Source organism: Diadema antillarum, unplaced genomic scaffold (assembly GCF_040938485.1).
Source record: "Diadema antillarum isolate AM-2024a unplaced genomic scaffold, OU_Dant_1.0 seq00000531_RagTag, whole genome shotgun sequence".
NCBI lineage: Eukaryota > Metazoa > Echinodermata > Echinoidea > Diadematoida > Diadematidae > Diadema > Diadema antillarum.
This window is the reverse complement of record NW_027271482.1, coordinates 730,088-748,378: the sequence shown is the minus strand read 5'-3', so window position 1 is coordinate 748,378 and position 18,291 is coordinate 730,088. Positions and strand designations below refer to the sequence as shown.

Sequence of the window (18,291 nt, the reverse complement as noted above, 5' to 3'; positions counted from 1 at the left end):
CCACTCCTTGGGGGCGCAAAAACGAAAAAAAAAAAAACGAAGAAGAAGAAGAAAAAAAACGAAGAAGGAAAAAATAAAAAAAAAGAAAAGAAGAAGGAGAAGAAGAGAAACTCGCCCGGAAGGGGGGGGGGGGCAGAAAACCAAATCAAAGAAGATAAAAACAAAACATGATGGTGACGCGGACAAAATGACAATTTTCTTTGTGTTCACACAAGAATTCCATGTTCTTTAAACTGATATACATAAATTTTCGGCTCGCTCGCTGCGCTCGCTCGCCAAATTTTATATAAAAAAGAAGGTAAGAACAAAACGTGATGATGACGCGGACAAAATGACAATGTCTATTGTGTTCACACCTGTCATTTTATATTTAGCAGGCAAAATGTTTCACGGAGCAGCGGCTGCAATTTCTTTCGTTCTGAAGCGATCGCCAATTGGTTTAAAAGAAGGCGCCAACAGTTTCGAACATACGGGGGGCGCAAAAAAACCCCAAATCAAACAAGATAAGAACAAAACGTAATGATGACGCGCAAATTTTGGCTCACTTGCTCGTACTAATTTAGAGTATTTTTTTTCAAGTCCTCAGTTTGTTGGTATAAATCGTTATCTATAAGGCCGTCACTATGTTTTTTTAGAATTGTAAGATGTAATAAGCAAAAAATGACAAGAGTTCCATGTTTTTTAAGCTGAAATACGAAAATTTTCGGCTCGCTAGCTGCGCTCGCTTGCCAAAATTTATCCAAAAAAAAAAACGAAGAAGAGATAAGAGCAAAACGTGATGATAACGCGGAAATATACAAATTTCGGCTCACTCGCGCGTACTGATTTAGAGTATTTTTAAAAATCCTCAGCTTGTTGGTATAAATCGTTATCTATAAGGCCGTCATTATATCTTGATTAGAATTGAAATATTTATTAAGCAAAAAATGACAAGAGTTCCATGTTTTTTAAGCTGAAATACGAAAATTTTCGGCTCGTTCGCTGCGCTCGCTTGCCAAAATTTATCCAAAAAAAAAAAGAGAGATAAGAACAAAACGTGTTGATAACGCGGAAATATACAAATTTCGGCTCACTCGCGCGTACTAATTTAGAGTATTTTTTAAAATCCTCAGATTATTGGTATAAATCGTTATCTATAAGGCCGTCACTATATCTTGATTAGAATTGTAAGATTTAGTAAGCAAAAAATGATAAGAATTCCATGTTTTGTAGGCTGAAATACAAAAATTTTCGGCTCGCTCGCTGCGCTCGCTCGCCAAAATTTATCAAAATTCATTACATTTAAGTCACCCTCAAATAGACCCCTTTTAAGTGCTTGAAAAAGCATATCATGTGGAGTTTGTTTATAGTTCCTATACCGGGATGGGGATGGGGTTGAACACTTTTTCAGAAATTAGGGGCGCAATTTTCTCGCTTGCCCCGGGCGCCGTTTTCCCTAGATACGCCACTGTTCGTGTACAGTTGGTGCACACCCTTAGTCTGTCGGTTCCTGAAAGGAGTTTTTTTCACCTACGGACTCCCTTGCCCAGATACATGGAAACCTGGGATGCAGGTCCTGTTTTTAGATTGTTACGTATTATGTCACCAGCAAAGTCGCTGTCTCTGAAGAAATTAACATTGAAACTGTACAGGATCATTGATTTGACTTCAGCGCAAAGGATTCAGTCTCTGAAATTCATGGATCTTGATCATTTACAAATGAGAAACAGTTCAATTACATTTCGCTTTGAAAAACTGATCAAGTAGAACCGACCAAGGAATGTTGGGTTTTCGGTTACCCTGGAATCTTATCCTCCAGACAGACGGCGTGCGTAGTAAGGTACCTCAGAGAGTATATCGAGAGAACAAGTATTCTCAGAGGGATGAACGACAGCTATTCATCACCTACAAGAAACCTCACAAAAGTGTATCATCACAAACTATAGCTCGTTGGCTGAAGGAAGTGCTTATATCAGCAGGTATCAATACTGATAACTACAAAGCGCATAGCACTCGAGCAGCATCAACTTCAGCCGCAACCAGAGGGGTGGTGTACCAGTGACTGCACTGGATGGTCAAACGAAAGAACGTTTTGACGCTTCTACAATAAACCAAAAGACGCCAAAATGAGCTTTTCCAGGCTGTCACTCGTATATCAGAAAACTAATGACCTCTTGGTAGGTGCTTCAGTTATTCACATAACATATATGTTATGCTTAGGAGAAAAATGTATCGTCACAGGCTTTAAAGTCTCCTGACGTAATATCTAACGAGTATTACGCAATAGAATAGAAAGTTTAAATGAGAACTCACCTGTTCGAAGCTTTAATCTCAATTCTAGTAAGTAATAATTCAAATTCAAATTCAAATTTATTTCAAATGCTAAGAAGAAAACATCACGTTCACAGCAAAACAGAAGAGAAAAGTATATACAAACATAGCACGTGAGGGATCAGTAAAGGCCGTATGAAGCCTATCGAGGCCGATTCCTTTACAAACAATAAATAGGACGCAATTTCCATCAAATGTACATTAACGAACAAAAACAACAAAGAAACATCACAACAATAAAAAAGGGGAAAAAGTGGCAAAATTATTACAATAATTACTCAATTGCACTTTGGATTAAAAACATTTTGTATTTACGTTTAAAAGATGACAGTGTTGGACTCTCTTTAATAAAAGTTGGTAACTCATTCCAGCATTTTGCTCCAGTGTATCTAATTGTAGTCTTTGAGAACTTATATCTGTAAAAAGGTAAACATCTCGTTGGCACGTCTAGTGTTGTAGGCATGGATTGCACTATTTGGGGTAAAATAATTAAGGAACGTGACAGGTAAGACACCTTTAAAGTATGAAAACATAAATGTAGCCACTTGTAATAATAATAATAATTAATAATAATTGCATTTATATGGCGCTTCATACTGACGTTTCTAAGCGCACTTTGCTACTCATACAAATAGATTAGAAAACACAATAACATTAACAAAATCAGCATTAACAGTAACAAAAGAAGAAGAAAGAAAAGAAAAGAAAAGAAAAATACATGTCATACAATGGTACAATAATTGATAACTGTGTGCGCCTCCAGGAGGAAAAAAAAAATTACAACTGATTAAACAGGTGAGTTTTAAGAAGAATTTTAAATGATTCGACAGATGAGGCATTCTGAATATACAGAGGGAGTTTATTCCAAAGAGTGGGAGCAATGGAAGAGAAGGCTCGGTCACCATAACGGGTTTTTGTACGTGGGCCATGAAGTAATTGGAGAGAGGAAGATGAACGGAGGGGTCTGGCAGAAGAGGAGGAGCGGAGAGAGACTAGGTTTTGAAGATATATGGGTGCAAGATTACGTGTGATTTTGTACGTCAGAAGTAGGATTTTGAAAGTAATACGGGAATGGACTGGAAGCCACTGTAGTGAGCGGAGAACAGGAGATATATGGTCATGTCTCCTACTAAGGGAGACTAATCTAGCGGCTGAATTTTGGATACGTTGGAGAGGGGATATGTGAGAAAGAGGGAGGCCGGCAAGGAGGGAGTTGCAGTAGTCCAGATAGGAGGAGACGAAGGCATGGACGAGCCGCTCAGCTGATGATTGATCAAGCAGACGCCTGATCTTCCCTATTTTGAAAATACCCCATGATGCAGACTTACAAATGTTTGTGATATGGTGTTTAAGAGTTAAGTGTTTGTCCAAAGTAAAGCCAAGGTCTCTAACACAGTCAGAGACCTTAATAATCCCATCCCGAGTAGTTAGATCTGGTAGAGGAACTGTGCTCCTAAACTGTGATGAGAAATGGATGAGTTCAGACTTGTCTTCGTTCAGACGGAGTCTGTTGGCAGTGGACCAGGCTTTGATGTCGTTGAGACATTCTCTCAGTGAATTAACAGCAGCAATCCTATCGCCAGGTGACATAGTTATGTAAATTTGAGTGTCGTCAGCATACATAGCGTAGTTGACTCCATGATGACAATTGATGATTCTGGTGAGTGGACCTGTATAGAGGAGAAAAAGAAGGGGGTCGGCAACGGATCCTTGCGGAACTCCGCAGCTGATAGGACTAGGACGTGAACAGGTCCCATTGATTATCACCCTCTGTGTGCGATCTTGAAGATATGACTCGATCCATTGGATGGCAGTGCCTGTGATGGAGTAGTCATTACTAAGTCGTTGTAGTAGCAACGTGTGGTCGAGCGTGTCAAACGCAGCCGAATAGTCAAGAAGAAGAAGAGCAGCCTCATTGCCCTTGTCGACAGCAAGAAGGAGATCGTTGAGCACTTTCAACAAGGCAGTTTCTGTTGAGTGGAGGTTGCGATATGCTGACTGGTTTGTAGGAAGCAGATGATTACTGTCAACATAAGACATTAACTGTGTAGACACAATCCTTTCAAGAAGCTTACTCACAAATGGCAGATTGGCAATTGGTCGGTAATTGCTCAGGACATCGGGATCTAGGTTCGGTTTCTTCAACAGAGGGGAAACAAGAGATGTCTTGAAAGGTATTGGAACTATACCCGATGACAATGATGTGTTAATGATGTTTTTAAGAACCGGAAGCAGCTCATCAAGGCACTCTTTGAGCAGCCAAGTTGGAAGAGGGTCCAGAGTGCAAGATTTTGGTGGAGATAGCATGATGAGACGTCGAAGCTGTTCATCAGTGACCGGATTAAACTCGCTCAGGTTGCAGTTCAAAGAGTTCTCAGGAGCCTGGACGGATAACTCCAAATGGTTCACGTCAGATACAAAGGAAGACACAATATCATCGATTTTCTTCATGAAGAACATACTGAACCTGTGCGCCAGTTCTGAATCAGATGAGTGTTCAGGATAAATAGAAGAGTCAGAAGGGGTGGACAGTTTCTTCACGAAGTTGAATAGTCGTTTAGAGTCAGCATTCGCGATCTCTTTTCTCAGGTACTGGGACTTTGCATCGGTAATCAGACTGTAGTACAGCTCACATTCTTGACGATACAGGTCCATGTCAGACTGCGTGCCGGACTTCAACATGCGACGTTCAGCACGACGCCGACGCCTCCTGGCCTCCCTAATCTCATCAGAGAACCAAGGGGCATTGGGTCTAATTGTCACAGTCACGGTTTTAACAGGGGCATGCTTGTCCAACAGAGTACTCAGCATGTCATTATACATTGAAATTGCTTCTGTAGGACAAGATGTACACTGGGAAGTCAACAAAGCCTGTTTAATATCATGGCGGAAAGAGTTGGTGTCAATATTGCGAAGCTTCCTAAAGCTAACTTTCCTTCTAGGGTTTGGTGGGCTTTTAAGATTAATGGCGGAAAGAATGGCGGAGTGATCAGATGGCAAGATGGCAATACAGTGATATGGGAAATAATATCTTCAGATTTCCTACTAAAGACTAAATCAAGTGTGTGGCCTGCTTGGTGAGTGGCACCCTTAACATGTTGATGAAACCCAAAGGCTTCAACGGCATTGAGAAAAGACTGAGCGAAACTATCAGCAGAATCATCTACATGTATATTAAAGTCACCAAGAAGAATGGTTGGATGAGCATCAACAGCAGCACCCTCGAGGAGAGTTAAAAACTCATCAAGAAAGTCGTTGCTGGTAAAGGTGTGACGAGAGGAATGGGGTGGGCGATAAATGCAATAAACCCGAACAGTAGATGAAGAAGTGAGATGAATCGTGAGATCTAGCAGTTCAAAAGACAAAAATTTGTGTGTGTCATTGACAACACAACGCGCAGCAGACCTATACAGGACACAGATACCACCTCCTCTAGATGTCTTTCTGGGATGATTGATAATATTGAAATTTGGAAGGGATAATTTCAATTCAGCAAGGGTAGGCTCATCCCTCTGGTCACCTGAAAGCCATGACTCAGTGATGACTAACACATCAATATCATTATCTATAATCAGAGTTGACACTGCATCGACTTTATTCGTCAAGGATCTTGCGTTCCATAGACCAAATTGAGACCCACTGGAAGCATCACAAAGGGACTGTGACCTTGGAATCCTCCGCCTGCGGCGTCCCCTGTGAGTACGCCGCTGCTGCGCAATTCCAAGATCACATACCCTTCTCCAAACAGTCAAAGGAAGTAGATGACTGGGCTTCCCATTAAACTGATGGAGGGCATGTACATCATATGTAATACAATTCGGTTGAAAACTACTGCAATAGTCATTAGCATGTTGCATTACATCGACTTCAGTACATGGACCTGGGTTTGTTTGAATGTCACCGGACAGTAGGATGGCTAACTGAAAACATGCACATGTGTTGCTATAGTATGCAACAGGTTTACCACAGTGTCTGACAAGCCTGTGAACAGGAGAAAGTAGACTGTGATTACAGTTACAAGCATCAGTAGGCAGCATGAATACATGGTTCACGTTCAAGAGAGATACAATCAGAGGTATACAAAAGAATAGATTCCAGAGACGCCAGATCTTAATCCCCTCCATTGCTGTGGAGGTGATGCTATTGACATACACATGTGAACGGTGTGACAACAAAAGATGCTATTGAAAGTACAAAGCAAGTACACATACAAGATGCATGAAGCAAGTGTACAACACTGGGCTGGACACTGAAAATGGCAATACAGAGTAGGCAACAGTATCAAGATACAAAATTCATCTGCTTAAATATACAGCTAACTTACCAACAAATTGACTGGAAATGGTCTAGCAAGATCCTTGACACAAACAGAATACAATATAAACAACCATACTGCAAAAATGCAGCAAAAACCTGGTAAAAGAGACAATATAATCAGAGCCCTAAATGAGTGGGGCTACCTATGGAGGCGCACACCAAAAAAAAAAAAAAAAATCTAATTACACAATTTGATCAATTTTCTAAATTTTCAATTTCTTAAACAGTACTGCAGTGTGTACAAACGGATTTACATTACAGAGTATTCTAATTGCACGCTTTTGTAACATCAAAACACGATTCAATAAATATAACGAACTATGACCCCATATTATTGCACAATACGTTAAATGTGGGGAAATATGGACAGATTTAAGAATTGTGTTAATTCGTATTTAATTAGTTTATTGTTAGATATAATTTCTGTTATTTTGTGTATGCATGTAGTGTATAAGTTATTTTGATTATGGTTTACAATTTGGTAATCTGGGGCCACCTTTCATCATATTATGATGGTAACATCAGGCCCCCTTCCCCCCCCCCCAAAAAAAAAAAAAATCATTGTATGGTACATGGTCAAAAGAATTTTTAAAGGAAATATATGTTTCAGATAATTCGTGACACCAACAATTCTACTTATTTTGATACAAATATCATCAAAATGACCTTTCCATGTTAAACCATTATCAATTGTATAACACCAAGAAATTTTACCTATTGACCTGTTTGATTTTGACATTACCCAAATATATTTGTAAAACATCTTCATCTATTACCTTATTCTTTGTCTTAAATGCCATATAACATGTTTTATCAATATTCAAAACCAAACGATTTGCAGTAAACCAAGAATACACTTTCTGCATTTCTGAATTAATCATATTGTTAACTTCATGCACATCCCGGCCTGAGAAAAATAGGTTTGTATCATCTGCAAATAATACAGAATACAAATTAGGGCTTACAAACTGCAAATCATTAACAAATAGCAAAAAGAGAAGAGGACCCAGTACAGAACCTTGTGGAACGCCTGTATTCACATGGCACAATTCTGATTTTTTATTATTTACAACTGTATATTGTGTGCGATTTGATAAATAACTTTTAAACCAGTTCAAAACATTTCCTCTCATTCCATGATATTCCAATTTCATAATAAGTATTCTACGATCTATACAATCAAATGCTTTTGTTAAATCTAAAAATATTCCGACCAAAAATTCATGATTTTCAAATGCATTTGATATTCATTCCATCAATTTAAGTAGCGCCATATACGTAGAATAACCATGTCTAAACCCAGACTGCTGATGATACAAAATATTATTGCTGTCAATAAATGATATCAATCAAGCATAAACTAATTTTTCAAACAATTTAGTAAAAACTGACAACAATGGTATTGGCCTATAATTTTGTAGCTGGTGATTATCCCCTTTCTTAAAAACTGGAATTACTTTTGCTACTTTAAGTTGTCGTGGGAATATCCCACATTCCAGAGATGAATTTGATATTGCACACAGGGGTTCCATCATAAAAGATATTGATTTCTTGAATACATTGACGTGAATATCGTCATCACCAGGACTCTTATTTACTTTCAAATCATTTACAATAGTTAACATTTCAGATATAGTAATAGGCTTAAAAAACATAGATTGGCTATAAGTATTGCGCAGGTAAGTATAAAGAGAAGCAGATGAATTAGACACTTCTGATACAATATTTCTTCCTATTGCACAAAAACCCTCATTAAAATGTGTTGCTGCAGACTCTGCAGAGTCGATAAAATGATCATTGACTTGTGATGATTCGATATATCTGCCTTTGTTGATTCATTACATCATTAATAAGAAACCATGTTTTCTTTAAATTCCCGTGCGCACAACAAAATTTCCTGTAATAATATTCACGCTTCCTTTTACGTATTTCCTTATAAACTAAATTCCTATACTGTTTAAATTTCTGTTCATTGGTGGCAGTACGATTCCTGAGATACTTACGATAAAATAAATATTAGTTTTTGCACATTTTTCTAAGCGTGCTATTAAACCATGGTTTGTCATTCCTTTTTACTCTGTGCACGCACGTTTGTAGTGGAAAACGCTTATTACAGGACAGAAGATATTTGGCAAGAAAGGCTTCAAATTGATCATCTACTTTATGCATATTGACAACGTACTCCCAGTTACTATTATTTGCCTGCGGTACACCGTATAGCAGGCAAAAGTTGTCTGGAATCATTAATGAGAATTCTATTGCATACATTATGCGAATATGAGGCGATGTGGGAATTTGCATGTAATTATGCAGGAATGATGCGTTTTGAGTACAGTGGGTTTGGTAGCGGTATTCGAGGGCGTGAGGCTCGTCAGTTATTCTAGCTTGCACCTTCAACTCGTTCAGACATGGAGCCGGCAGACGTTAACCAGATCATTGACGCGAGAATTCGTGAGAGCCAGAGAATTGAATCAATTGGATGCCACGATAACTTCTAAGCTGGGCTCATTTCAACAGAAAATCAACGACAACCAGCGAGAGCTTAGTGACGTTCAAATAGGCAAGATAGAGGAGATGAGCAAGGACGAATACAAGTTTCGGAAGCGTGGAAACTAAGAACAGTATAAAGTCAACGTAAAGCTTGCCAGGAAGTTAAAAGAAGCTGACATCATCTTAGAAGAAGAAGGAGAGACGGTGGTAGCTGAAGCAAAGCAGCGAATAATGAAGGTATCCAGATCATCGATCAGAGACAGAAATTGATTAAAATGGCTGACAGCTCGGAGTCTGGTTGGCTGATCGTAGACGAATACACGAAGAACTCTCTAGCCGAAGATTCCGACGATGAAAAGCGGATCATGAGAGCGGAGTCTAGGGCGCAGAAAAAGAGGAAAGAGAAAGCTTCAGCCCACAAACTGAAGTATGGCAGGAGGTTCAGCCCGTACCAGCGGGTAGGCACGACAACGATAAGGGGCACAGAGTACACTTCGTCTCAGTATGCAGGCGGACCAGCGACGTCGGAGCCGCAACGGAACTACACCAGGAAGCCAGGATCATGTTTCGCATGCGGAAAGACGGGACACTGGAGAGCTGAGTGCCCGGAGGCGAGATTTGAAGGTGGAAACAAGATAAGCACCCCCTTGATTTCTGGAGTAATAGACCTAGCTCTAGATGTAGATGGCGATGTCGAGCACGCCAGCTTACGTAATGATAAGGGGTTGGCCGCAGAGCCCAAATTACAAACACTAGTTTGAAGTTGAAGTTTGAAGTTTTGAAGTTTTATTAGCAACAACATTTGAACATGTACATTTTCAATCATAATACATATATGGAAAAAAATATACTTATCTATTACTCCTTTACAATAACATGATTAAATGATGACATTTGAGATTTAAATATGATACATGTAGCGTAATTCTACAAAGTTGTTGTTAACAAGGAAACCAAAAGTTAGCACAAGTGCTAGTCGAGATTGGTCACCTTGATCTTCATACTAAAAGCTAAACACAAAAGAAAAATTATTACATGGTTAGTTGAAATGGCTGTTAATATTCATACCTCATTCATTTTCTAACGTAGAAAACTAATTATACTTGATACAGTATATAATGTCTATTAGAGAAGGAAATCTGCAAGGCATTTACGAAATATTATGAAAACTGGGAGGAAATCGGAGTAAATAAGGCCGTTTTACACATGATCCAGCGCGGTTATAGTTGCCTTTTGTTTCTATGCCAGAGAATGTGGAATTACGTAACAATCGTTCCGCCATGGAGCACACCGATTTTGTTGTTAGCGAGATAGCAAAATTAGTCCAGAAGGGATGCGTGTCCGAGGTGTCAGAACCTCCGTCTGTCGTGAACCCATTGACTGTATCAAATAACAAAGGGAAACTTAGAATGGTCCTCGATTGTCGGCATGATAACCCACATTTGTATAAGTACAAATTCAAGTATGAAGATGCTGTGGTGGCAAGGCAAGTTTTTGAGAGCGGAGATTCCATATTTAGTAGACGGCGAGTTGTCACAATATTGGGGTGTTCTTAAAATTTTCTGTAGATTGTGATTTTTTGTGCTATTTCCCCTATTTTGGGGGTGCTGAACGCGAATCCACTTGTTGCCATTTCTCTAACCGACGTCTTCACCCGTTGCCATGGCAACGCATTATTTTCCTTAAAAGAACATGCATTCTTCATTAAAAATCATAAAAACATGATGTAAACACCAAAATATGTCATTATATATCATTTTTAATTAGACTTGAGAAAGAATACAATTTTCAGAATGTCATGGTTACCTTATAGCATTGACGGTTACCATGGCAACAACTATTTATTAAAAAAAATCATATTTTTAATGAAAAAACAAGAAAACATGACAAGATTGAGTGGAATATTTATCATAAATTACTATCTACATTATAATCTTATTTTTCCACTATGTTAATTTGACATCATTTTCGTTGCTATAGCAACAACATGACAAAAGCTGCCTTTTAAAGAAAAATAAGCATTGTGATTGAAAGAAAATCAAAAATACGTCCATAGATGATAAATTGCTGTGAGATTTTTAGTGAGATTTTTTGAGCTATTTCCTTTATTTTGCCGGTGCCAAACACGAATCAACCTATTGCCATATTTCATAAGCTTTAAAATGATGTATAACTCAAATGAAATGGACTCTACTAACCTATCTAAATATTGGAAAGAAAGCACAAACTCAGGAAAAATGTGAACTGAGAAAAGACGCTCTGAAGTACAGTGTCTATTCAAGTGCTTAATCTTTACCTAACCGTGCTGGCTGTTCGATGAATGGGACCAAAAAACAGGAAGTAAACCATCAGAGTAACAACAATGAGGGGATTATCAGATTAAACTGAAATTAAGCATGCCTCATTAACACATTCTGTCAATAATTAATGTCAACTTTCAAAGCAGTAGCACTATCCTTTCAAAAGTTATTAGAGTTGAAAGTGAAGAGTGTGGACAAGGTTTTTTCAGAAATGAAAAAGGGATTCTAAAGACACACCTAATCACACTATTCTACCAAAAATGTTCGATATAAACTGCTAAAAAAACACACTTTCCTGCCCGTTTTATTATACCAAATTTTAGCATAATGTAAAAGAAGACCCGCTCTTTCAGAAAATATGAAAAAGTCAAGTTCGGCTAGGTTGACCCATTTCACTTATTTTCAGTCCTCACTCAAAATCAGTGTGTGCGACTTTATGTTCATTTTGAGGTACACGGTCACAAATGATGTCTTCAGACGTTGCCATGGCAACAAATTATTTTCTTTAAAAGAACATGTGTTCTTCTTTAAACATTATGAAAACGTGCTGTTAACACAAAATGTGTCAAGATAAACATGTCTCTTTAGTTTAGTAAAACATCACGATTTTTCAATTTCATGGTTACCTCATAGCAATGACAGTTGTCATTGTAATAACAATTTATTATGAAAAACATAAAAATGACAAGATTGAGTAACATATTTATAACAAATTACTGTCAGTTCTTTTTTTTCACTGGAGTCATCCCACTTCGTTGTTGTTGCTATAGAATTAACATGAGAAAACTGCCTTTTAAATAAAAAAATTAACGTTAGTCATTAGATAAGGAAGGAAAGAATACACTAAACAAAAAACAAATGAGTAAAAACACAAAAGCTTAGTCAGCTTCCTGAATTTCTGATCCTTTTCAGCATTCCCAAAAGAGTTAAAAAAAAAAGGGTCGAAAAATTAAACTCTACAAAAATTGATTATTTTTATTTATCTAGTTTTTCTTTTACTGGGATACTTCTCCTTTCTAGGAAAAAAAAGTTGTTGCCATAGCAACGATAATAATGTGGCATGAACGTAGTGAAAAAAGCTGATAATTATCATAGCAATTTGTAATGAGTATGCTACTCAAACTTTTCATCTTTTCATGCTTTTTGATGAAAAAAAAATCATTTTCTTTTAAAAATTAGCTGTTACCATGGCAACCGTTATTGCTATGAGGTTGCTGTGACAGTCGGAAATTGTGACTTTTAATTTGATTGAAGCGTGATACGTTTATATTGACTTATTTTGGTGTTTTTAGCATGCGTTTGTGATGTTTAATGAAGAACACATGTTATTTCTAAGAAAATAATTTGTTGCCATGGCAACGGCTAAAGATGTCATTTAGAAATGTGGCAATAGGTCGATTCGTGTTTGGCAGCGACAAAATAAAGGAAATAGCTCAAAAAACTCACTATACAAAAATTTATCTTCTATGGACGTATTCTTGCTTTTCTTTCAATCGCAATGCTTATTTTTCTTTAAAAGGCAGCTTTTGTCATGCTGTTGCTATAGCAACGAAAATGATGTGAAATTAACAGTGGAGAAAAAGCTGATAATCTAGATAGTAATTTATGATAAATATTCCACTCAATCTTGTCATGATTCCTTGCTTTTTCATGAAAAATATGATTTTTCTCTATAAATAGTTGTTGCCATGGTAACTGTCATTGCTATAAGGTAACCATGACATTCTGAAAATTGTATTCTTTCTCAAGTGTAATTAAAAAGGATTTATAATTACATATTTTGATGTTTACATCATGTTTTTATGACTTTTAATGAAGAATGTATGTTCTTTTAAGGAAAATAATGCGTTGCCATGGCAACGGGTGAAGACGTCGGTTAGAAAAATGGCAACAAGTGGATTCGTGTTCAGCACCCCCAAAATAGGGGAAATAGCACAAAAAATCAAAATCTACAGAAAATTTTAAGAACATTACAACTCGCCGTCTACTAATTCACATTCGACTTATAAGTCCGCCTACCATCACATTGAAATTCACGAGGCGCACCGAAAATATCTGGGATTCGCTTGGGTCGATAACGGGGTCAAAAGGTACTAAGTTTTTAATGTGTTGCCATTCGGTATTTCTACCGCAGGATACGTGTTTTCCCTATGGGGCGCCAAGTGTTCGCTTGAAAATTCCGTCCAAAAAGACACGAAATTACCTTAAAACTACAGAAATCATACACTGAAATCCATTTTGTTACAAAATGAAATTGTACAGACAATTTCGTAACAAAACAATTTCATTTTGTAACGAAATCTGGTTTAATTACAAAATTAGGAAGACAGTTATCCATTTTGTTACAAAATGAAACAACAAATTTTATTTTGTAAACAAAATCTCATTTTGTCACAAAAAAGACTTGTGCTTTTTCATTTTGTGACAGAATGACATGGCAAATATAATTTCGTAACAGAATCTTATTTTGTTCCAAAAAAATTCATTTCGTGTACGGAATTGAACTACAAAACAATTTCGTGCACGGAATGGTTCTACAAACTGCATTTCGTGTAGAGGGTCTAACAGAACTGAACTACACTCCCTTTTGTGTACGGAATTTAACAACAAAAGTCATTTCCCCTGTAAGGTACCATACGAAATGGATTGCGTCGCAGACGAAATGGATTTCGTTGCACACGGAATGCATTTCGTACCATATCAAATGGATTTCGTACCATGCGAAACAGAATTCGTGGCACACAGAAAGGATTTCGTGTACGCAATGGCATTCTGTCAGTCTCTGCCGAGTAAGGGATATAAGAAGGACGCTGATTGGCCGCCTTGTTGATCATTCATACGTCATTGAAAAAACTGCCTGTGTCATTCCCACTAGGCAGGAGGGATAATGCGTGTACACATGTGCTAATATGCACTTAGTTGACTCAATACAGCACTAGTTTATGTGAATTTTATGAAAAGAAATAAACTGTGCAGGAATTATGAAAAAATATTGTTTCTGTGTATTTCATTCGTAAATCCTCTTCATTTCAAGCCATCTGTAATCGCATCTTACCCACTTGCGAATCGACGTGTCCATAATGTCCTCGAGCCCCCAGAGATAGCTCTGGAACATTCCATTCAATGATGGGGGTTTTATTTTGCAACGTTATCTAATAACTCTCATGTAAGCAAGGTCTTGCTATGGCTAATCTATTTTGTAATGTATCACAATCTATCTATGCTGAAATAACCTATTCAAATTTGCAGAGACATAGAAAAAGATTTGTTTTACAATCGTGATACGTTCAACTACTCATTTACCCTGTGCTGAAATCCGCATGTCTGCTCCGCACATGTTATCACTATCGCTCAAACTTCGATCGCGATGGCTTGTGTGTGTGTGACGTACGTGTGTGGAGAAGCATGGGGCTGAAAAAAACATGCAGCTCCATGTGGTGTGGTAAAAAACAAATCGGACGTTCGAAGTCGTACATTGAAGAGCTAAAACAGACAAATAGCGAATTCAAAGTCCACTGAACAGGTCTTGACACTGTAATGTATGTTCCAAAATCATGTCTGGCTTAGTTTTGAGAGAATTATCTACACGCACGAAATCAGGAATGAGATCGGTGAACTGGCTACAACGTGTGTACTGTGAACATGTGACTGGCTTGCACATGGCTAGCTAGGTGAGAGTGCGGCAAGAACGCTAGGAATGCACCCGAGGTGCGGTGTGCTGCAAATTCTTGGGGTGAAATTAGACTTCCTTGTTCAGCCCGTCTAGTATTTATATTCTTTATAATAATTCTAATTCTTCATAAAATCACGATAAAAAGACTTCATATATTCATTATATAGTTTAGAAGCTTAATATGAAATATTTTGGCCTTTTTTTTCCAGTCCAAGAAAAAAAAATAGTTTGAATAAAAAAAAAATATTTATAATGTTTCTTGACTCAAGTCTAATTTCCTGCGCCTTCTTGCAGTTACCCCGCAGTTGCCCATGGATACGATGCATAAATAATCAGCTGTTTACTGAGTCGTACCAGTGTACCACCCTACTGCTCTTGTTCAAATTGAGAGGATTGTTGTTTTATCGGTGGCATTTATAGTTTTGTGACCTCATCCAATAAAAAAGACAAATTCAAACATCAAATGGTGTGACAGTTTTTGTCAGAACTCCTATCAATATCAACTTGTTGCCAGGATAGTTTTCAGATTTCACTTGCTTCATTATCGAAGCTGTTTGACATTTGAAAGAACTGCTCCATAAGAAATCACCTTTCATTTGTTATTTATTTTCACAAACAAGTATTTTGGTCACTTATATATTTTTTATTATTATTTCAATGTCATGATATTTCATGATGGTATGTGTTCTGTCTTAACATGGCAAGATGGGATTTTTTTTTCCATCCAGGGTCAATGAAGAAAGTGACAGTCCATAGAAACCAAAAGGATAGGGAGGAAATGAAAAGGATAGAATAAAACACCTGATCAGCAGGCTCTTTTTTTATTACAATGGTGAATGCAGCACATCAGAATTTAAGTACAGTTCTAAATAATTTATCAGCTTTGAAATATGAGCAAAGAAAATGGATTTCAACGAGTTCTAAATGAAAACTAAATTAGCATCGCCATTTAGATCTAATATTTACTACAGAATAGACCTGATGCAAACTTGTTGTCAAGCTTTTGGTTGAGTTTCTTATTTTTAGAGACACGAATTTTGGTAGCACTATACCCGAGTGAATAAGAAAAGGAAAAAAAAATATAAATAAATTAATGCAGGTCTCTGTAGTCTAGACCACTCCCGTGCACGAGCGAGCATCAGCCCCCGTTTCTTAGTTCAGTGTCACTCTCGTCATTGGCCTAGGCTAGGCTACTCGTGTTGTAGTTTTACTCGCCATCATCGACGTCATGCATGGTTACACGAAATAAATTGCATCTTGCCGTCACCTCAACCACAGCAAAACCCTGAATATCACTCCCATCATAGTCACTCTCAGCTCATAAAACACATCAGCAAACGATACAGACATCGCAGACCTACCCACTAGCTCTAAACATAGTTGTAACTACGCTACGTTTGACACTAGTTGTACACAAAAATGAGACGGAGGTGGAAAACTAGTAATGAATACACGAAGATCATCAACGATGGCATTCTACCGTAGAGAAAATACACAGAACATCTTGCACCGCAAAAAAAATCGAAGTAAAAAACTACGATGAGGAAAACTAGGGTGAAAACACGATGCTTGGAAGACGAACGATGAAGACACTTTACGGTTAAAATGCTTACACGGAAACAAACGAGTGGGTAGCGCACAAACTACGATGTTCTCGCACACACGTAGATAAGCTACATCGTGTTCAATCAAAACACTCAACAAACACTAGGACAAAAACTCACCTCTAAATTGTTGCATATGCAAAATATAGGGCTGAGCTTGCTCGGATCAACAAGGCGGCCAATCAGCGTCCTTCTTATATCCCTTACTCGGCAGAGACTGACAGAATGCCATTCCGTACACGAAATCCTTTCTGTGTAACACGAAATCTGTTTCGCATGGTACGAAATCCATTTGATATGGTACGAAATGCATTCCGTGTGCAACGAAATCCATTTCGTCTGCGACGCAATCCATTTCGTATGGTACCTTACAGGGAAATGACTTTTGTTGTTAAATTCCGTACACAAAAGGGAGTGTAGTTCAGTTCTGTTAGACCCTCTACACGAAATGCAGTTTGCAGAACCATTCCGTGCACGAAATTGTTTTGTAGTTCAATTCCGTACACGAAATGACTTTTTTTTGGAACAAAATAAGATTCTGTTACGAAATTATATTTGCCATGTCATTCTGTCACAAAATGAAAAAGCACAAGTCTTTTTTGTAACAAAATGAGATTTTGTTTACAAAATAAAATTTGTTGTTTCATTTTGTAACAAAATGGATAACTGTCTTCCTAATTTTGTAATTAAACCAGATTTCGTTACAAAATGAAATTGTTTTGTTACGAAATTGTCTGTACAATTTCATTTTGTAACGAAATGGATTTCAGTGTATGATTTTTGTAGTTTTAAGGTAATTTCGTGTCTATTTGGACGGAATTTTCAAGCGAACACTTGGCGCCTCATATTTCCCAGCTCGTGAAGGCAGTGGTCGGATACTGGCGGGGTCAGGGTCAGAAGGTCATAATGTTTCTCGATGACGGAATTTCAGGGCATAAAAGCTTAGACTTCGCAAAGCGCTTTAGTGAAGAGGTACAGCGTGATCTCAAAAGATTGGGATTTTTGTCAGCAGAAGAGAAGTGTCAGTGGGATCCACAGCCCAGGGTAACCTGGCTTGGTTTAGATTGGGAATTTGGCGAAGAAAGAGTTCTGATAACCAGCAGAAGAGTCGACGATCTCAAATCCGATATTTCACACCTGTTGGATTTGACAAGAAACGGAAAGACCTTAGTGCAGGTTAGATCTTTGGCGGAAGTGGTGGGCAAGATAGTGTCCATGCACTCTGTCATGGGACCGTTGGAAGGCCCCTATTAAGATCACTCTGAAAGCTCGCGAGGAATTGACATTTTGGTCCGCAAACGTACACCGTTTGAATGGCAACCGTCTTTCGGAGTCAACGTCATATGACTATTCAGTTTATACTGACGCCTCGGGGGTAGGCTACGGGGGATTCGTGGACGGAAGGGAAGACTTAGAGTTTTCCTGAGTTTGGTCTGAGTCCAACGGCGTAAATCCGTACTGAGGAGTGTGGGGGGGGGGGGGGGGCGATGATCGGCGATAGCCACCATCACCACGATTACAAGCCCATAACCGGACCGGTACAGCCCTGGGGGGGGGGGGGGGGGGGGGGGGGAAGAGAAGCTTCCCCCCCCCCACA

General features: G+C 38.2%; 2 pseudogenes; one reads left to right on the top strand and one right to left on the bottom strand.

Moving 5' to 3' along the window:
* The window catches only part of LOC139734517 (tryptophan 5-hydroxylase 1-like), a 152,616-nt pseudogene extending 147,495 nt beyond the window's left edge, over positions 1-5,121 (bottom strand).
* A 3,914-nt stretch (positions 5,122-9,035) lies between these two features.
* On the top strand, positions 9,036-17,948 carry LOC139734516 (uncharacterized; annotated as a pseudogene).
* Positions 17,949-18,291: the final 343 nt, after the last annotated feature.